We start from the raw sequence: 23,214 nt of genomic DNA, 5'->3' as shown, positions 1-23,214 counted from the left end.
AACATAATCGTACTGTCGTCCTTTGATTAGAAAGTGTCGCAAGTGTCGATTTCAATCATAGGAAAGAGTTTGATTGTTATTGATAGTCGATTATCCTGTTACTATTGTTTTTGGTCTGAATTTGTAATTTTTCTAGTGTCAAAAACAAGTATTCATTTCGAAGTCATAAGGTGTTGTGATTGTCTCCATTTTTTATTTCGAAAAGAAACTTGTTCATATTTTTCGCTTGAAAAGAAATTCAGATTTGTGCATCAACTTTCTTCTTATCATTCATATACTAAGAAAGTCGAAAACAAATACATGCATGTGCATTTGCATTTAGACAGTCTGATTGGTTTGATTTAGGAAAGTGCATTTAGAGTGTGCTCTTTGCTCTTTGTGAAAGGATTTTGTCTTTCTTTCCTTAGTAGCTAGGATTTTCATTGCGCAAAGAAGATAAAAAGATTGTTTAGCATCTTAGATTGCATTTTAGGAATTACATCTACATCTCGCGGTGAACCTGAAAGCAAAACTTCATAAACAAGATCAACTATAAAATAAATTCAATGAATCTAACAACGCTTTGGAACCTAACGCACAACATTTAGAAGTCTAGGCTAGAGATGTATTCCGACGTCGTAAAGGCCGGTAACTGTTGTTCTCACTGATGGTTGGGTGATTCCTCCACTTTGAGACGATAAGTGCCAATACGGACTTGTGCTCCCACGTACCGTCGAGTATATTTTGGGAGACCACAATAGGCTTAATCCTTTATCCATAGGAAGCCCTGTCTGCCGCCCTATCGATCGCAATGCACTGAACACAGCATTCGAGAAAATTGACTGTCGTACTGTAAAAAGTATTTTGCAGTTTTCTGATTGGTTTGGTAATCCCTCTACCTAGATTTCTAGAGCAGTCCCTTTCGTTCCTTTTCAGACTCTTTAACAGAAAAGGTCCATCTGAGCACTTGTCACTTCAGGCTCATTAAAAATCGAAGGCGACTAGAGTCATCTTTTGTTTTTTCTCGACTCTTAAAAATTGAAAAAACAAGTTGTGTCAAAGCGTCTAAAATTTATTTTTAACGGAATATTCATCACCCTTTCGTACGTTGATCTTGGGTTGAGAAAATGGAATCCACCAACCAAGGAATTTCCCTTGGAGGAAATCCTAGTCCCTTCTACTTCCAGGACTGACAATAGGCTTGCCTGTATGGCTCTTCTCAACCTCTGTCGTTCAGAACACCGCAATTCCTGAACAATCAAGTCAGCAACTAGACGAGTCCAGAGTTACCCACTGACCTTCTACTTCCTCCAATTCTTCCTCTCCTCCTTCCTCTTTGCTTGATGGGGCTGGTAAAGCCAAAAGTCAAGTACCTGAGAAGAAGAAGGAAAAGAAGAAGAAAGAGAAGAGGAAGAAGGAGCCAAAAGCGAAAGGGGGCAACCAAGCGTCGTCTAGCAAAAATCCACACACTGCACCGACCAAGCCTAAATCGCCATGTGTCATTTGCAGAAGAGACCACTATCATAGAGATTGTCCTTGCATCCCTCGGATCTTAAGGGACTGGTCTCCTCTTTTGCACAACCCGGTGTTGTCGACCTCTGATGATCATGTTGAAAACACAACGTCGACAAGTGAAAGTGAAGCCCCAAGACAAAAAGGAAAATATAGATTTCCTTGTAAACTGTGCGAAAGCGATCATGCCGTCCACATTTGTCCCTTCTTAGACGAGGCTAGAAGATTTTTGGACGATCGTCCGGTTTCACCGTTACGACTTCCTCCTGGATATAAAAAACTCTTACCGAGTCCATCACTAGTTTAAAATCCGGCTGGCCCGCTCAGGTGGTCGGCTGAAGCATCTATCATTGAAGACAAACCATCTGAACCCATACCAGACGAAAGTCAAATGGTAGAGGCAGCAGTTGACCCGGTCTTGCCTTCAGAGGTTCCATCTTCAGATGATACAGTCACCGAAGAGAACAAGGATGACACCGTCCAAATTCTTTTTGTAAGCACAAACTCCAATGAACATGGGGGAAATTTACCCGTTCCTTTACCGCAGGAAGGAAGTTCGTCAGATTCATACCCGGCCGTCTATTCGGTCCCACCTTCAAGCAGCCTAGTTGTCTCCTTTAACTAGAATCAACTAGGCAGACCTCGTTTACCAGCTAGTGTACCATTCCGAATCATTGTTCAAATATATAGAATGGTTATGGCCGGTACCATCATAGATGAAGGGGCTTCTGTGAGTATCCTTTCCTCAGCTGCTTGGAAAGCGCTTGGTTTGCCATCACTTTTGCCTGAGATGAGAAATCTAACAGGCTTTGACAAAGGAACCAGTCGACCGTTAGGGATCCTTCCCAATGTACCCATAACATTGAGAGGAAAAACCGTTCAAATGAACGTAATGGTAGTTCAAGTACCCCTGGATTATAATCTACTCCTTGGACGAGACTATATTTATTGCATGGGAGCGATTGTCTCCTCACTCTTTAGAGTAATGTGTTTTCCACATGAAGGAAGAGTGGTCAAGCTCGTAGACCAGCTTTCATTTCCTGGATCACACAGAGCAAATAGTCATATACCATCCCTGAATGGTCTTTTCACGCAAGAAATGTCTCAACCTCTAGTCTGTCCGCCTGATGAGCGCGAGTGATTCGGGGGACATGACTGAAACCGAGGGGGAATGCACCCTGGCCTGCTTTGGAAGGAAAACTTTGGGTATAGGGTAGGTTTCCACGAGAAAATATGACTAGTCTGTACTCCCGTCCATGATTGGAAGAGGGGGTTATTCTGGAATAAGATTCTCTTGTCAAAGTTATGTGGGTTGGCAAGAATCACCACTCACCTTTGTTTATTTCGATAAACATCGCCGAAGAAGTGTTTTGTTTACGTCGTAAATAGAACAATCTTTGGTAACATGTAAGAGGTAGGCCTCTCCCGGTAAAACAAATGTTTTAACGGAAGGAAGAAGGGGTGACCTTGAAATTCTGTTTTATACCTGGGGGCATGCAAACCTTTTGGCATGCAAGCGAAGAGCGACTATTTATTTTTTGTTAATTTGTAGGTCCTATAACCCTTTAAACTCGTAGGATTGGTCATTTCCTAACTTGCATAAAGAAAGGATGTGGGGCAAAACTCTAAAAGTTTCCGTTTTTATATATGAGACATTCTTATCACACGACTGGATTAATCGAGCAGTTTTAGCGCAGACTTCATGCTCGTTAAAAAATAAACATAAGCAATGAGCACATGTTCCTCCAGAGTTTAAGCTCATTAAAAAATGAACCAATTTCTGGTAAATAACCATCGTGAATGTAATACTTCAGCCTTTAAAACCTTGGTCGTGTTTGCACCATCACCTCCACTTTTGCATTGGCCGATCATTCACCTCCATTTGATTGTTTACCCATTTTGAGGAACAGCTGCGAAGAGTGATCATGTTAGCCATCCTTGTAACACTGCCATGATTGTAAAATTCCAAACCTTACCTGGAATCAGTAGCTACCCATTTTATCACTCGTTCCTCAAAAGATGAGTCCCCTTTAATCTCTTTTCAATTGACTCGTAAAATATGAAAAGATTGCCGAGCCATTGGCCTCTCCAGCTCGTTAAAGGGACTATAAGTGCTATCCCTCCTCTAAATTTTAATCTTTTTGGACCTGAGGGATTATTACACAAAAAGATCGAGCGCTTGTTTTGTTTGGCTCGTTAAAAGTATCAAAAATTCATCCCTTTTGTATTGTTTTATACTTTTTCGGACTTAAGGGATTAGATGACGAAAAAGGAATTTTGGAGTTTCCTTTACGTTCCTTTTCAGACTCTCTAAAATTGAAAAGGACCAAGTTATCTTTGTCATTAAACTCGTTAAAATTTTAATAGCGACAAACTTGTCTATAGACGAGAACGAGTTTCACTATCGCTAGGCTCGTTAAAACATAGCGATGGGTTTGCCCGAAGGGAAAATTATAGAACAAGCATATGTTATCCTCCTCAAGCTTGATAAAAATAAAGAGGTACTGGTCAGCAATGACTGGGGAAAAATTGGGAAGAAAATTTGAAGAAACTTTGTTGGCAGCAAGTCGCTCTTGAACATGACACTTTCACTCCGCATCCAAGTCGGGTTGGGTTGTTTCATTCACCAGTCACATCACCATGGTCCCATCATACCATCCACATTTGGGGTTAATGCTACCAATCCATCACGTCAGTGTCGCCGATATGTTCAAGAGAAGTCATTCAGAGAATTCACTTGTGTCTCACCCACTACAATACATTTATACTCCATTCTTTCATGACCGCCACCCTGAACCTTATATCACCAGATCGTTTTCACCTCCATTAAAATCATTTGCTCCGTTCCGTGTCATTGATGTGGGATTCATTAAGGCCCTCCTGTGACGGATCGCTTCTTGTCGACATCAGCTCATTATCCAAGAAGTTGATCTAGGAACACCCCATTCAATACTTTGAAGCTTGCATGCCTCAATGGCAAGTTTCTCACTTCTGGCGACAGGTTTACATTAATGGCCTTCGACCAAAAGATTTTGCGTGGTGTTCGACACCAAGTCCTTTATTCACACCACGTGAATTGTACTGCAGTACCTTGAGGATCATTATCATTATCGATGATTCCTCTCGCGCCTGTTAACAGCTTACATCATCGGCTGGTAATCAGGCGATGTCTTTCCATGTTCGACTCCAGAACATCTCTCACATGGATAGATTTGTACTTCGAGTGAAGATCGAACGAGATTGAATACCCCGGATCTAGTTTCATCCATCTGGGCTGTGATATATATTCAAGGAAATAAAGACATCAAATGTACATTGTTGCTGCATAGATAATCATCCAATCAAAGGGATGATGGCTCTACCAGAATCATTAGTCTACACTCAGACGATTGTCTATCATATGTACATGAAAATGAATTTATAAAGCTGAGCATGCGAATGCCCGCCTCAGCTAGATCATGAAAATATTATGAAGATAATGTATTGTATTGTATCTTATTACAGGTCTCCTACCAGCTTGAAAGAACTTCGGATCCTCATAAAAAATCATTTCACCCGACATCAAAAGATTAACGACCTCATGCTTTAGGGGGCAACTGTTATAGACATTTTTGGGCACTACAACCCCAAGCATGAAATGTCCATAAACCAAGGGCTCCTAAGTCCCTAAAAGTGTTGTTCTAGCCCCTAAATGAGCAAGGTCAACTGATTACAGCTTCTCCCAGAAGTTCTCCATGAAAAACTGCTCAGAATTGGTCAAAACAGGATCATTTCAGCTGCTCCACAGGCCAAGTGCATTGCATTTCAAAAAGCCCTTCTATGGGGTGCGATGGGCGAGAAATGACAAATGACAGTGTCATTCCGCGAGGTGGAGAGGCAATGGAAGCTTCCAGAAACTTCTCCAATGACACTTGCCTCTCTGAATTCGACCAAGGATGAGTAAAAAATCATCAATCTCCAAGTGGAAGCAAGAACTATCAGAGGGAAGACACTAATCAAATCACAAGCTGACTCATCTCCCTTACAGATATCTATATATGGATCCCTCATCCCAGAGATCCGGAGGCTAGAATTTTGCATATTGTAAGGAATTGTTGTTGGTTTCTTGAGACAAACATCATATTGTTGGGTGATCTAAGCTTTGTATGAGGTGAAGAGGGGCTTCCTTGCTGAGAGGTTGATGCTGGGTCAGAACAACTGGTTGTAACTCCTCTTGGTTTTTTCTTGTTTATCAATAAAAGTTATTCAAGTTTTCCTCCATACTCTTGCATCATTTATGTTTGCTGCATTTGTATGGTCAATTTACATCTCATCCTAGATTGTTTATGATTATAGATCCATGTATTTGTATAGTGCTATGCTACTATGATCTTACAGGTACTCTGTGAAGCTGGGCGTGCAATGGAACAAGTAGCGAAAGACTATCAAGGAAGAGAGGAATCAAATCAGGAGATTAGCGCAAGACAGAGGTTGGTCTTCTTTTTTCCTCTCTATCTATACTTTATAAAGGAAAAACGAAAGTAGCTTTACTTTGTTTGTTTCTAAGGTAGTTATCACACCTTAGTGGGATAAGCAATTCTGAGTAGACACTTTTCCCTGTAACAGGTATGTATAGATATATTAGAGATCCTGACATTATTGATATCTTAGTATTCAGATCCTTTCCTTATATTTGAAGACTAGATTTTTGTGATCAAGGAATGAAATGAAAATCCATCTCATGTATAGAAGGCTTGTCAATAACAATTCTAGGATTTGTAGCTAACACATTAGGATACTTGTACAATTTGCATGTTTGAAGGATGACATGTATTGAATTCTTTTTACATTGAAGCATCTAGGGCTCATAAACCCTATATACAATATGAATTAGAAAACCCTAGAATTAATCATTTCTGATATAAGAAGAAGCCCTAGCTCTTGAGAATGGCAGAAATGACATCATGTTCATCTAAGGACAAACAAATAATCACTAGTAGAAAATGATGAAATAAATTACTAGGTGACAAAAAAGGTTAGTCACCACAATTATTTCAAGTGAAATGCTACTAAATTTGATGTCAAGCTAAGCCAACAATACCCACAGTATGCATACAAAATGCATAATCTAGTTTATTCCCAGGTGTTATAGACATATTTGGGCACTGCAACCCAAAACTCATATGTCCATAAACCAAGGGCTCTTTAGTCCCTAAAAGTGTTGTTTCGTACCCTAAAGGATCATGGTCAATTGATTACATCATTTCCTAGGAGTTCCATCTAAAAAACCACTCAGAACTGGCCAAAACTGGACCATACTGACTGCTCCATGGTCAAGATGCGATGCACTAGCTACTACACTAGCTAGGTGCAATGCATACTGAAAGAGCCTTCTGTGGCGTGCGATGAGCAAGAATAGACAAATGGCAGAGGCAGTTTGCTAAGTGGATGATCATGGAATCTTCCAGAACCTTCTCATATGACACTTGCCTCTCTTAATTCACCCAGGGATCAGTAAGAGATCAATGAAATATCCAAGTGGAACCAAGAATTATCAGTGGAATGACACTAATCAAAAACCCAGAGCTGACTCACACCCTTGCAAGACATCTATAAATGGATCCCTCATCTGAGAGATCTAGAGGTTGGAATTTTGTAATTTGTAAGAAAGTGTTGTTATTTTATCTGTGAGAAGAAGCATTGTATTGTTGGGTGATATTTCTTTTCATGAAATGAAGAGGGATTCTATGCTGGGAGGATGATGGTGGATTAGACAGTTGGGTTGTAATCCTCTCTTCTACTATTAATAAATTTCTTTTAGTTTTCCTCCATATAATCGTGTATTTGTGAATCTTATTGTTTATGAATGCAATTGTATGGTCAATGTGTTTCTAATTCTGCATTGTTTATGGTATTTTAGATAGAGATCCTTTGATGGTTTTCTGTTACTTTGACTCTATAGGTACTCTTTAAAGTGGGACAAGTAGGAGAAGAGTGACAAATTCTATCAAGGGAAAGAGAAATCAAGTAAGGATCAAAGCCAAAGATCCAAGTTGGTCCTCTTTTCTTCCCTCTTATCTATTACACCTAAAGGAAATATCGAATTGATTTGATTGTTTGTTTCTAAGATAGCTACCCATCTTAGTGGGACTAGCAGTTCGAAATGGAGCCTGAAGTTAGCCAGCTATCCTTCGAACCGCCTTTGCTATGCAATTGCGAAGTAGATGAATGTTGCTTCAGTCAATCTCTAGGTTGGTTTATGAACTAAACATCTAACTTACAAGCATTCTAAGCATCGTCGTGGTAGCTCAATAACCTCATAAGATCATACCCCTATACCTTGTTTTTATTGTCCATCATAACTCAGCCTAAATCATTGAACTTAGCTGCAAATTTTGAGAAAAAACCAAACTTAGTTTCACTCCCTGGTCCATCACACTATCTATAACTGGCAACCTGTACGTGTCGCACCTCCCCTGTGTTGCAGGCGAGATGCATCCCTATTTCCCTTATGGACAGGTGCAATGATTGGGTGATACTGTTTCTCTCTTTGAAAGTTGGTTTTTCCTCCTGATTTTCAGCTTTACTCAGTAGTTTTTATATTCATGATCAATATCTCATTACTGAAGCCTATTTCTTTTACATATTTCAGCCTCCATTGATTAGGAACTGTAAATGTTTTTATGTATTTTTCAATCATTTACAGTCCTCCTTTTTCGAAAGTAGCTTAATCGAACTGTCATTTTTTGATGCAAAAGTGTCGTAACTATCATTTTGAGTCAAAAAATAAAAGTGTCGTAAAGTCTTCCTCCTCTAGATAGTCGATTGTACTTTTGGCATTGTATTTGATATGAATTGTTAATATTTGAAGTGTTGAAGCAATTTTCCATTCAAAATTGAAAGTGTCGTTTTAGTCTTCCTTTTGTTTTGAAAAGAAATTGTCAAAATGTCGCTTTCAAGAAAATAGTTCAAATCTGTACTTAGTTTTCCTTTTGAGCATTCTCACATTAAGGAAATGAAAAACAAATACATGCATTTGCGTTTGCATTTAGACTGTGTGCAAAAGATGATTTAGGAAAAGTGCATTTAGTGTGTGCTCTCTGCTCTATGTTGAAAGAATTGTACTCTTCTTTCCTTAGTAGCTAGGATTTTCATTGCTAAAACAAAATAAACGATTGTTTATCATTTTAGATTGCATATCTAGGAATTTTACATCTACATCACGTGGTGAACCTTGAAAGACAAGCTTCTAAGCAAGATTGACTCTAAAATAAATCTCAATGAACATAAAAACTCTTTGGAACCTAACGCAACACATCTAGCAGTCTAAGCTAGAGAAGTGTTCCGGCGTCGTAAAACTGGTAAATATCATTTTCATCGAAGGTTGGGCGATTCCTCCTCTTTGATACGACAAGTGCCAGTACGGACTTGTGCTCCCCGTATTGTCAAGTATATATTGGGAGATCACAATAGGCTAATACCCTTTATCCTTAGGAAGTTATGTCTGTCGCCCTATCGATCACAATGCATTGAACACAGTATTCGGGAAGATTGACTGCCGTACATAAGTTCTTGGTAATTTCTCTATCATTTATCACCAAGGTGTATTTTACAGTTTTGCGATTGGTTTGGTAATCTCTCTGTCTAGATTTCTAAAGAAGTCACTTTCGTTCCTTTTCGACTCCTTAAAAGAAAAGGTCCATCTGAGCACTTGTCACTTCAAGCTCATTAAAAATCAAATGCGACTAAAGTCACCTTTAGCTTTTTCTCGACTCTAAAAAATTGAAAAAGCAAAGTTGAGTCAAAGTGTCTTAAAATTTGTTTAAATTGGAATAACGTCCCTATTGCTTCGTTGATCATAGGTCGAGATAATGGAGTTTAATCGATGAACCCCTCTTGGGGGAAATCCTAGTCCCTTCTCCTCTTGGGGAGATATTGGTGCTCCATACATGGCTACATTGTCCCTTCCAGGAATCACAATCGGCCTGCTAGTATGGCTATTCTCGACCTATGTCGTTCAAAACACTATAATTCCTCAATAATAAAATCAGAAACCAGACGATACTGAGGTGGTCATTTCACCTTCTACTTCGCTTGTTTCTCCTTCCCCTTCTTCCTCTTCGCTTGGTGAAACTAGTGATACTAAAAACCAAGTAGCTAAAGAAAAAGAAGAAAGTGAAGGAGAAGAAGAAGAAGAAGCGAGTTAAGCAAGGGGCAACAATGAATCATCTGGTGAAAATTCACACATTAAATCTCTTAGATATCCTTGTCTAATTTGGAAAGCAAACCATTTTCATCGAGATTGTCCTTGCATTATGTGGATCATGAGAGAATGGTCTCCCCATTCACACCATCTGGTGTCATCAACCTTTGGCAATAATATTGATAGCAACTGTCGACTAGTGAAATTGAAAGTCCTAGATAGGAAGGAAAGGTCAAACCTCCATATCTACTATGTGAGGGAGACCATCACCTTCCCTGTTGTCCTTTTCTAGATGAGGCTAAGAGAATCTTACATAATCATCCTGCTTCACCGTAGCGACTTCCGCTTGAATATAAGAAACTCTTACCGAGTCCATTGCTAGTTGAAAACCTGACTGACATAACTCAGTTCTCAGTCAAAATTCCTATCGTTGAAAGTGAACCTCCTGAGTCCATATCGGACCAAAGTCAACAGTTCGAGATGGCAGTTGACCCAGTCTTGCCTTCAGAAGGTCTACCTTTAGATGATACTATTTCCAAAGAGAATGAGAACGACATCGTTCAAATTCTTTTTGTCGATACACAGTCTAATGAACTTGGGGGAAATCCACCTGTTCCTTTACAACAGGAAGAAAGCCCCCAAGTTCATGAGTTTTATCCAGCCGTTTATCCGATACCTCCTCAGAGCAGTCTAGTAATTTTCTTTGATTGGAATCAACTAGCAAGACCCAGCCTTCCATCTAATGTACCATTCTGAATCATAGTACAAGTTTACAAAAAAATCATGTCTGGCACTATCATAGATGAAGGGGCTTCAGTGAGTATCCTTTCTTCAACTGCGTGGAAAGCGCTTGGTTCACCATCACTTCTGCCTGAAACACAAAACTTGTCAAGCTTCAACAAAGGAACCAGTCGACCGTTAGGGATTCTTCCAAATTTACCGATAACTTTGAGAAGGAAAACCGTTCACTTGAACGTGATGGTAGTCCAAGGTCCACTAGATTACAATATACTCCTTGGACATGACTATATATATAGCATGGAAGCTATTGTTTCCACACTCTTTCGAGTGATGTGCTTTCCACATGAAGGCAAACTGGTGCAATTTGTCGACCAGCTTTCATTTCGCGGTTCAAGCACAGCTATGAATCAACCATCATCCCTAAATGGTCTCTTTGTGTCAACAATGTCTCTTCAACCTTCATTCCATCCACCTAATTACCATGAGTATTTCGGTGAATGTAATGAAGTTTAGGGGGCATGCACCCTGGTCTGCTTCAACAGGTGAAGCCAGATGAAAAGAGAGATTTCCTTTAAGGTTATATGATTGGACAGAAAAACCATTTCGTTATAGGTTATGTGATCAGTCTGAAACAACTATTTCCTTGTAAGTTATGTGATTGGAAGCTCACACCATTCACCTTCATCTATTTCGATGGACAAATCCAAGGAAGTCTTGCTTAACCGTAGAAACTTCCATATGGTGACCTAGGAACTCTCCTTTTCTTAAATACCTGGGGCATGCAAACCTTTGTATGCAAGTAAAAAGTGACCAATTTGATTTTTTATCCTTTAAGCATTTTCAACTTTTTAGCTTTTCAATTCAACTTCTTAGGTTAGGCAATTGGTCCAAGACATCTGCTCACCAGATGGACCAAAGTAAGTATTTTGCCTTGTTAGAGGACAAAACCATCCTACCGAACTTCAGTAATTTCTTAGCTTTGATATAGTTAGCTTTGTAGTTTGGTCATTTCTAGCTTACATAAAAAGGCAATGAGCACATGTTATAGTAGAGTTCAAGCTCGTTAAAAAATAAACTTACCAGTAAGAGACATCTTTAAACGACTGGTATGAGCAATGTTTCCGCAGGGTTCAAGCTCGTTAAAAAATAAACCCGCTTATGAGCATAGTTTCTCCTAGTTTAAGCTCATTAAAAAATGAATCCTCCTTTGGTAAATAACCTTTGTGATTGCCCTGCTATTAGCCCTTTTGAACCTTGGTTGTGGTCCTACTGCCACCTCCATTATTTTGGCCAATGATACACTTCCACTTGATTGTTTACCCTTTTGAGGAACAGCCACGACGAGTGATTCTGATTGCCACCCTCTTCACACTGCCATGTTTTGAGAAGTTCCAAACTTACCTGGAACCAGTTGCTACCCGAAAATACCACTCGTTCCTCAAAAATGAGTCTCTTTTAAACTCTTTTTAGACTCATTAAATATAAAAAGATTATTGAGCTATTGGCCTTTCCAGCTCGTTAAAGTAAGGAGAAATGCCATCCCTCCTATATATTTTAATCTTTTTGGACTTGAGGGATTATCAAACAAAAAGATCGAGCGCTTGTCTTTTTCGGCTTGTTAAAGCAATCAAAAAGACATCCCTTTCATATTATTTCATACTTTTTCGCACTTAAGGGATTATGCTACGAAAAAGGATTGTTGGAGTTTCCTTTTCATCCCTTTTCAAACTCTCTAAACATGAAATTTAAGGATCGAGTTATCTTTGCCGTTAAACTCGTTAAAACAATAGCGACAAACTTGTCCACCCAGACAAGAATGAGTCTCACTGACGCTAGGCTCGCTAAAGCATAGCGATAGGTTTGCCCAAAGGGAAAATTATAGACCAAGCATATGTTATCCTCCTCAAGCTTGACAAAAATAAAGAGGTACTGGTCAACAATGACTAGGGAAAATGGAAAGAAAACTTGAAGAATTTTATTGGTAGCAGGTCGTCTTGAACATGACACTCTCACTCCATCACCATGATTGAGTCAGGTTGGGTTATTCCGTTCACTGATCATATCACCATTGGTCCTTCGTACCATCCATGGGGTTAACGCTACCAATCCATATCAGTGTCAAAAACATGTTCAAGAGAAGTCATTCAGAGAATTTACCATCCAACTAATGCCTCATCCACTGCAATACCTTCACCCTTCATTTTTCATGACCGCCATTCCTGAACCTTGTATCATCAGATCGTTTTCACCTCCAGAAAAATCATTTTCTTCATTTCATGTCGTAGATGTGGGATACATCAAGGCCCTCCTATGACAGGTCACTTCTTGTCGACATTAGCTCATTATCCAAGAAGTTGACTTAGAAACAACCCTTTCAGTACTTTGAAGCTTGCATGCCTTAATGGCAAGTTTCTTACTTCCAGTGACAGGTTTACATCAAGGACATTCGACTGAAAGATTTTGCGTGGTGTTCAACATCGGCTCATATATTCACACCACATGAATTTTACTATAGTACCTTGAGGGTCATTATCTTTATCGGTGATTCCTCTCGCGCATGTTAACAGCTTACGTTATTAGCTAGTAGTCAGGCGATGTCTTTCCATGTTTGACTTCAGAACATCTTTTCACATGGATCGACTTGTACATTGGGCAAATATTGATCAAGTTTGAAGACCCCAGATCTAGTTTCATCCATCCAGGCTACGATATATTCAGGAACATAAAGACATCATGTGCACAGAATCTACACAGATAGTCATCAGCAAAAGAAGATGACTCTTCATATGAATAATCACTCTTCCTTATGTACATGAAAATGAATTTATGAAGCTAAGCATGGGAATGCCCACCTCAGCTATATCATGAAAATAATATGATGATGATGTATTGTATTGTATCTTATACAGGTCACCTTCCAGTTCGAATACCTCGGATCCTCATGATAAAGCATTTCACCTGACATCAAAAGATTTACGACCTCATTCTTTAGGAGGCAACTGTTATAGAAATATTTGGGCACTGCAACCCCAAACTCATATGTCCATAAACCAAGGGCTCTTTAGTCCCTAAAAGTGTTGTTTCATACCCTAAAGGATCATGGTCAACTGATTACATCATTTCCTAGAAGTTCCACCTGAAAAACCACTCAAAACTGGCCAAAACTGGACCATACTGACTGCTCCATGGTCAAGGTGTGATGCATACTGACTACTACACTAGCCAGGTGTGATGCATACTAAAAGAGCCTTCTGTGGGGTGCGATGAGTGAGAATAGACAAATGGCAGAGACAATTTGCTAAGTGGATGATCATGGAATCTTCCAGAAACTTCTCATATGACACTTGCCTCTCTGAATTCACCCAGGGATGAGTAAGAGATCAATGAAATCTCTAAGTGGAACCAAGAACTATAAGTGCAATGACACTAATCAAAAACCCAGAGCTGACTCACACCTTTGCAAGACATCTATAAATGGATCCCTCATCTGAGAGATCTAGAGGTTGGAATTTTGTAATTTGTAAGGAAGTGTTGTTGGTTTATCTGTGAGAAGAAGCATTGTATTGTTGGGTGATCTTACCTTTCATGAGGTGAAGAGGGCTTCTATGCTGGGAGGATGATGTTGGATCAGAAAGTTGGGTTGTAATCCTCTCTTCTAATATTAATAAAGTTCTTTGAGTTTTCCTCCATATAATCGTGTATTTGTGAATCTTATTGTTTATGAGTGCAATTGTATGGTCAATGTGTTTCTAATTCTGCATTGTTTATGGTGTTTTAGGTAGAGATGCTTTGATGGTTTTCTGTTACTTTGACTCTACAAGTACTCTTTAAAGCGGGACAAGTAGGAGAAGAGAGGCAAATTCTATCAAGGGAAAGAGAAATCGAGCAAGGATCAAAGCAGAAGATCCAGTTTGGTCCTCTTTTCTTTCCTCTTATCTATTACACCTAAAGGAAATCTCGAATTTCTTTGATTGTTTGTTTCTAAGATAGCTAACCATCTTAGTGGGACTAGCAGTTCGAATCGACACTATTTTTCCTGGAAACACCAAGAATTTCATTTATCCTACCTAGTCAAACCTTCACTAGTTAAGGTTTAAGACCTCTTAATAAATTCTCATGCGAAAGTGTTTCAAAAACTAGTCAACAGTCTAAACCTTAATTAATCACTCTAGTAGAACTGTACTCAATCCTCATAAACTTTGATTAATTCTTAAACCCACCCATATTAGCCATACCCTCTTACTCTGGTATCAACACTAATCATACCATAGTTAATTGCCCTTAATCTGCTTTATTATAGAAATAGACATAAATTGTTTTTAACTTTACCTTTCCACTGTTTTCATGGCTTTGGCACATTTCCCAAGGCTCCCCTAAAAATCATGCAAGATGATGCAGGATTGAACAACAATTGAACAGCACCAATTGAACAACAACTGAATAGCACCTATTGAACAACAATTGAACAGCTCTGTAGGTTTTAACCCCATACAGAAATTCCCTGCATACGAATTCTAAAACACAGAAAATAAATAATGCGAGAGCATAACACATAAAACACATATACACAAATATTTTCCCTTGGATCCCAAAACTGGGACTACCAGCTTGAATTTTCATTATGTTCCTTTCAATTTTACAATACATATTTATACATGCCAAAGCATCCAATACCAAGGACCGAAAACCAATCTGTCAAAAACCATGGACCAAAAACCATCGCATCCAAAACCATGTGCAAAAAACATGCATAAAACCATAGGTAGGTCTGCCTAACATAGGGCCCAAAACCAAAATTTTCCGGGGCGTTGCCCCAGACCCTATAGAGTGGGGTTACCTGTACCCCTCAAACCCCTTCTGACTCCCCTCGCTACACAATCGGCACAATGAAGGAGGGGCTTCGGCCCCACTCTAACCCCTTGGTTAACTACGTGGGCTAGTCGTGGACAGAATATAACACAACCCAACAAGCTCTTACAATTGAATAGTGCCCGATTGAACAACAATTGAACAACGTTGATTGAACAGCAATTTCTCCCACGTTGACTTTCCACACAAATCTTGTCAAATTAATTATCCACCATTTGATCAAGACACACTTGATCCAACACCCAGCAGTGATATCACATGGACTACTTACACGACATTTAATTACCTGATCATCTTACATCACATGTCACAATTTATTCTAGCCACGTTCATTCACTCATGAATGATGTGATTTGATATTAATCCAACGGTCAGTATCAGCATCGATCCAACGGTCTGTGGCCCTTCAATAAACACATAGTTAAAGACAACTTTAGACCCCGCAATTCACTGTGACGTCAGCGGTTGAAAACACGATCGATGGCTAGGGTTTAATACGGTGCTTTAACCATGATCAAAACATATGTATGCTCCTATCCCCACACTTACTGATAACTTGATTTCATTGCCAACTCACCATTCTGGAACTCTTGTTATCAAGTTCAATTCTGCCAACTCATTTCCCCGCTTAAGGAATAGCACATCGAGACTTCTTTGATTACTCCGCCTACAACTTATACCTCTATTTCTTTAACACCACTTTGAATTGGAATACAGAACACTCTTCGTATTATTTCCCTTCTTTTGATTTCTTAATTACTTGACCTCTACATACATCTATTAAATCTGACTTGAATCACACAGATTCTACCCAGATGATAAGTCTTTCTTCACTCAGAAAGACTGTCAGAAATTAAACTTGAATTCATTCATCATGGCTTATCACATAGAACCATAAATTCCAATTATAGATCACTCAACACATAAAAGGAATGACACATACAGTCACAATGAATTCAATTTCCTCATTCATTAACAAATGTACCTATACAAATAAAAACCTGTTTACAATCTAGTTTTGGCTTGATCCGCCTTTACACAGTTTGTAGAAATGGCCCTTTCTCATTTCAATGCCCATAGGCTACAATCAAACCCTATCTATCTACTAACTCTCTCTCTAACTTACTCAACTTGAATAACTTGACCCACCCTTCCTCTGCCTTTTTGGCTTACATTTATACAAAAGGACTATGTTTCCAATTCTAGTTCAGATCCTCATTATTCTCAACTAAATCCTAAGAATCCTCTAAGTCCTCATTTAGTTCCTAAAATATCTTCTTTATCCCTTAAGGATCTGAACTTTCAACTAGTCCTAAGGATTCTCCATAAATCATGAACTACTTTCTAAGATTATAATATCTCAATCCATACTAATTACTCATCATCACTCATGTTCTCCTACATTCAGGAACATTTACAAATATCCTCACAATACTTAACTAATTCCTATTTTCATTAAAATCACTCAAAACCTAAGAAATTACATTAATTCGACACTTAGGAAACCAACTTCCTTAAAACACAATACCCCCCTACGTCTACTAAAATACAATGATTCTTCTAAGCCAAATGTTCCCGCATTAGACTCCCAAAGTAGAAAATAATCATGATCTCCAGATCATGTGCTTTTAATATTTGTCCTCCTAGATCTGAGACTTTATTCTGTAATTTATCTTTGCCTATTTCTTTTCCTTTTAGCTGCTCTGTTGTCACGGTTGTCTGCTGCTGTTTTCCAAGTCTCCATATCTTATGCTGTGATGCTCCACTTGTTATGCTCTCACATTCTTCTGTTGTCTTCCTCTTGTTGTTGCTTCTTCCCTTTCTTGCAGTTGTCTTCTTCTGAGAAACGTTTGTCTTTAACCTTCTTATCAACTCAATCTCTTTGTCCAGTATATCCTCTGTTTGCTGATTGTCTTCAACTTTGAATTGCTTAATTTTCATTATGGCCACCCTTACATCCTTACTCTCTTGTTCACTATTGTCTTCTGTAGAATTTCACACCTTTTCAGCTGCTGCCATATTATCTTCCAAGATAATTTTCCGCTTTTGTTTGTTGTACCTGTCAACTTCTTCTTCTTGATTGTCATTCATGACAATTTCTTTGTCATCCTTCATCAGCTATTTATCCTGAATATTTATCCTCTGCTTTTTCAACTTTCTTCTTTGAAGATCTAATTTTATATATAATTCAATAACTTTAATTGGAGTAGAATTTGAAAACTTTACACAATTTTCAGTACCTTCACTTGTTTTCATCCCATCATCAAATGATCTTTCTTCTGTTAAATCTAAATCATCATGCTTAAGTATTCCAAACTCATTAGGCACAGTAAATACCCTTTCTTTATCTTCATGTCTTAACTCATATCTGCTATTCCAATATTCACTATTACCAACTCCAATATTCTATGACATATTTCCATGAGAACTTCCTATCTCCTTTCATTTTTGAGATCTTGTTATCTCAGTATTAATTTGAACAGATTTTAGATTCCGCTCCTCCTTCTTAAAAAACTCTTGCTCATCACCCTGTGTTGTTCCTACAACCATACACAAATCATTAGTTTAAAAATACAAGACCTTTCGGTCTCAGTTGATGCTTCAGACATCAAGTCTTTTGGCTGTTCTGAATCATTCATATGATTCAACTCCTCTGTCTCTTCATCACTTTCAAAAATTAATGGTCCATGTTTTGGTTCACATACCAAAACTTCAACACCTTCTCCAGCATTTTCCTTTTGTTGTAGCTCAACTCTTTCAAGCTTCTCTGTCTCCAATCTTTCACAATGGACTTTCTGGGTTTCAGCAAATCCACTTTGCTAAGACTTAATTTCCTTGAGTCTCTCCTTTTCCAACAAAGCAATATGTATTTGTTCAATTTATCTGAACTCATTTATCAGCTTGGGATTCCATTTATTTTGCAATGGGTTCCATTTGACATGTTTCCTCATTCTCCATCCATGTCTTCAGTCTTCATTCTCTTTCTCTTGTAGCCATCCTTGTAGTATCTCCAACTGTACTCTCACCACTGCAAGATTTCTCTCTCACTCCTCATTACTCATCTTACCTATATGGCATTCTCTAGAACCTCTTCTATGACCTTCCATGGCCATCTTCCTTCACGAGCTCATCCATGCCCGATTGGTGATCTACAACATAGCCTTTTCCTGTAGCATTATTCTCTTGCTACTCAATACCCTATCAAGCTTCCTCTCTGAGCTTGATCTCTTCCTAGGTATTCTCTCTCTTGGTCCACTCTCTCAAACCTTTTAGAGTCTCATTGCTCCTCTGGCTGCTGCACTCAATCATCTTTCTCCTTTCTTCCAACCTCTAGTTGGATAGGTTCATTCCCATCATCATCAAAAACTCTGCTTATTCTTCGCTACAAGTATCAAACATCTTCATAGCATTTTTCAATCAATAATTCATCATTAATTAACTAAAATCATAAAGACCATACCTCACTATCCAAATTTTCTGAATACATGTTGCTATTGCAGTTTTTCCACTATCCCTTCATAAACAATTTTTCAATTTGTCCTTCCAATAATCTGATCTACTTTCTCCCAAAGTAGATTTTCTTCTATCTCTTTCAAAAATCAATTTATCAATCACCAATTCCAAAATCAAATAAGAAAATCAATTTCTTTTTACCTCAATCAGATTTAGATCTTATTATTCTCTTCGCTTCTTCCGCACCACTCTCGTTTCCTAAAAATTCTTCTCGTTCTGTCTTTTTCAAAGAAAACTCTTCAAATTTGTTCTCTATCCACAAAGTTAATTATGAAATAAAATAATTCCATAAGTTCTAAATTATCTTCCAAAGACAAACCCACTCTGATTTTCTCCCAAAAGAAAGCTTTTTCCATCTCTGATACCAAAATGATGCCAAATGCTAAGCCGACAATACCCACGGTATGCATACAAAATGCAAAATCTCATGTATTCCTAGGAATTTCATTTATCCTACCTAGGCAAACCTTCACTAGTTAAGGTTTAAGACCTCTTAATAAATTCTCATGCAGAAATGTTTCAAAAACTAGTCCATGGTCTAAACCTTAATTAATCACTCCAGCGGAACTTTACTCAATCCTCATAAACTCTTATTAATTCTTAAACCCACGCATGTTAACCATACCCTCTTACTCTATCCTCAACACTAATCATACCATGGTTAATTTCCCTTAATCCTCTTTATTATAGAAATAGACATAAATCACTTTTAACTTTACCTTTCCACATTTTCCACGGCTTTGGCACATTTCTTGAGGCTCACCTAAAAATCACGCAAGATGACGTAGGACTGAATGGTAATTGAACAAAACCAATTGAACAACAATTGAACATCTCTTACAACTGAACATCAGTTGAACAATGCCCGATTGAACAACAATTAAACAACTTCGATTGAACAGTAATTGCTCCCACCTTGACTTCCCACATTGACTTTCCACACAAATCTTGTCAGATTAATTCTCCACAGTTTGATCAAGACACACTTGATCTGACAACTAGTAGTGATATCACACGAACTACTTGCATGACATTTAATTACCCGATCATCTTACATCGCATGTCGCAATTTCTTCCGACCACATTCATTCACTCATGAATGATGTAATGCGATATTAATCCAACGGTCAATATCAGCATCAATCCAACAATCTGTAGCCTTTCAGCAAACACACGGTTAAACACAACTTTAAACCCCACAGTTGACTATGACGTCAGCAGTTGAAAACATGATTGACGACCAGGGTTTAATATGGCGCTTTAACCATGATCAAAACATTCATCCGCTCCTATCCCTGCACTTACTAATAACTCGATTTCATCGCCATCTCACCATTCTAGAACTCTTGTTATCAAGTTCAATTCTGCCAACTCATTTCTCCGCTTAGGAACAAAGCACCGAGACTTCTTTGATTACTCTACCTGCAACTTATACCTCTGTTTATTTAACACCACTTCAAACTGGAATACAGAACACTCTCTGTATTATTTCCCTTCTTCAGGTTTCGTAATCACTTGACTTCTACATACATCTATTGAATCTGACTAGAATTGCACGGATTCTACCCAGATGATAAGTCTTTTATCACTCAGAAAGGTTGTCAGAAATTCAACTTGAATTCATTCATCATGGTTTATCACACAGAAGCATAAATTCCTAGTTATGGATCACTCAGCACATAAAAGGAATGACACACACAGTCACAATGAATTCAATATCCTCATTCAATAACAAATGTACATATACAAATAAAAACCTTCTTACAATCAATTTTTGGCCTGATCCGCCTTTACATGGTCTGTATCAATGGCCCTTTCTCATTTCAGTGCCCATAAGCTACAATCTAACCCTATCTATCTGTTAACTCTCTCTATAATTTACTCGACTTGACTAACTTGACCCACCCTTCCTCTGCCTTTTTGGCTTACATTTATAGAAAAGGACTCTATTTCCAACTCTGTTTCAAATCCTCGATCTTCTCAACTAAATCCTAAGAATTCTCTAAGTCCTCACTTAGTTCCTAAAATATCTTATTTATCCCTTAAGGATCTCAACTTTCAACTATTCCTAAGGATCCTCCATAAATTATGAACTACTTTCTAAGATTACAATATCTCAATCCATACTAATTACTCATCATCACTCATGTTCTCCTACATTCGGGAGCATTTACAAATATCCTCACAATACTTAAATAATTCCTATTTTCATTAAAATCACTCTAAATCTAAGAAATTACATTAATTCAACACTTAGGAAACCAACTTCCTTAAAACACAAGACCCCCCTATGTCTACTAAAATACAATGATTCTTCTAAGTCAAATGCTCTTGCACCAAAATTTGAGAAATTTTAAGTGTCCAAACTAAAAATAACTAAATTAAATGACTAATTTAGTCTAGGGATAAAATATATGACTACATAATAAGTGACTAAACTAAAAGAAACTAACATAAATGACTAATTTAGTCTAGGATTAAAATATATGACTAGATAATAAGTGACAAAATTAATAATGCTTAACATAAATGACTATTATAGTCCAAGAATAAAAATATGACCAAATAACAAGTACAACAAGTATATGAATTAGTCATTTATGCTAGTAATTTTTAATTGTGTACCACTCTAGAAATGGAAAATTGCGATTTTGATATTGAAGTGTTACATTTCACTACAGGGGTCTCTGAATCTATCTGTAGTGTTAAAATTTAGAGACAAAGGGATCTTTGAATCCATTTACAGTGTTAAAATTCCAAATACCCTGTTGTCTCTAAAATTTAACACTGTAGATGGATTCATCTACAATTAACATAGTTGCATGTATCATCTATCTACTTTACACTAATGGATATATTTTACTTTTTGAGGTGGGGATATACGAATTTTGTTAATCATTATTTTGCATTCTTCATGTAATATTTTTGGGTGCATTAACGTTTCTGCAATAGTTCAATACATGCCATGGGATGCCATTGTTGTTCTAGAATGGTGCATTAATGGAGGGAGAAAACACAATATCCATGTTGGAAGAGTGCAAAGCCTTGATTTAGTTAGTGAAGTTGACACCATAATAGCCTTATGGGAAGAGTGTTGAGCCAAATTCACAAGATATCCCCTTGGGGTGAGTGTTGATACAACAACCAAGATCCTTTATCTACCCACTAGTTAGTGAACATGATTACCAGTATCAGCCAAGACAGGTCAATTTGAGCATGTACTCATGTTCTGCACAGGCATTGTGGATGACACTAGTTTACCTGAAAGTAGGATCATGCATTAATTTCGTTGAACCGATGTTATTTCCAAGTCGAAAAAAAGGTGTAGTACAAGTTTCAATGTTGAAGATGCTAACCAATAATATGTCGGATGTTGCCTTTATAAGAATAAAACATTGATTGGAGTCCAAGGTGATTCTGTTCCAGCCACCTATAGATCTCAGTCAAGTATTTTCTTGTGATTTCATTCTTTAGCCCCTCAGGTCGACCTTATTTAGTATCATTTCAAACATGTGTACAAACTTTGTCACCTGATAGGTACTCCAATAAGAAACTGAGCACAACAACACTTGCATATTCAACATGTACGATTAGAAAAGTTTGCATGAGTCCTTCCTATTATCACTTTTTACTTCTTTTCATCCATGTGAAAGAAATGTTTAGGTTGGCCTTAAGTAACCACTAGTAGAACTACTGAATTTACACCATATTCAAATACTAAACACTATTAATGGTAAAATAATTGACTCTTTTATTATTCGAGGCATCCATTGTATCTATATAATGTTCATAAACATCAAAATTTTAATCATGGGAGTGAAAAAACTTCTTGCACAAAGCAATAATTAGATCATACTAGCAAGACAAGAAACTTCAAATTAAGGACACAATTGTGCAGAGATGCAGATAATAGGCATTTAACACATGCCTCAATCTTAACAGAATATAAAAAATTGAATGGTTGGTTTCTTGTAAATGTACTCCACAATATTCTATAATGTGATATGTGTATGCACATATTTTCTCAAACTCCTCATAGGAGAAGTTTTGAGGAGTAAGGAAGCTCCACATAGATTGATGGTCAGTAGTTTCAGTTTGAGTTGATGTTAAACTTCACACAATACATACATTTGTGTAACATGTTGATTTCGATTTGTATATCTAAAACTACAAAGAGTGCGAGGCTACAATGGATTCATAGGATCTAGACACTGATACAGACATTTTTGGACCAACTTGACTAGGGCCCCCTCCATGTGCACAAAGAGATCAATATAACACCAATATCTCTGCTTCTTCCCTTTGGTGTTTCTCAGATAATATGTGACTGCAATAAGGGCACTAATTACATATTTTCTACAGATGATAAAGAGGTTTAGTTGCCACCCTTAAATCATGAATTCCATAAAATTAATCCA

The sequence above is a fragment of the Pinus tabuliformis genome, chromosome 9 (assembly GCF_031772625.1).
Source record: "Pinus tabuliformis cultivar Carrire ecotype Pingquan chromosome 9, CPIR1, whole genome shotgun sequence".
Classification (NCBI taxonomy): domain Eukaryota; kingdom Viridiplantae; phylum Streptophyta; class Pinopsida; order Pinales; family Pinaceae; genus Pinus; species Pinus tabuliformis.
This window is presented reverse-complemented; position numbering follows the sequence as displayed.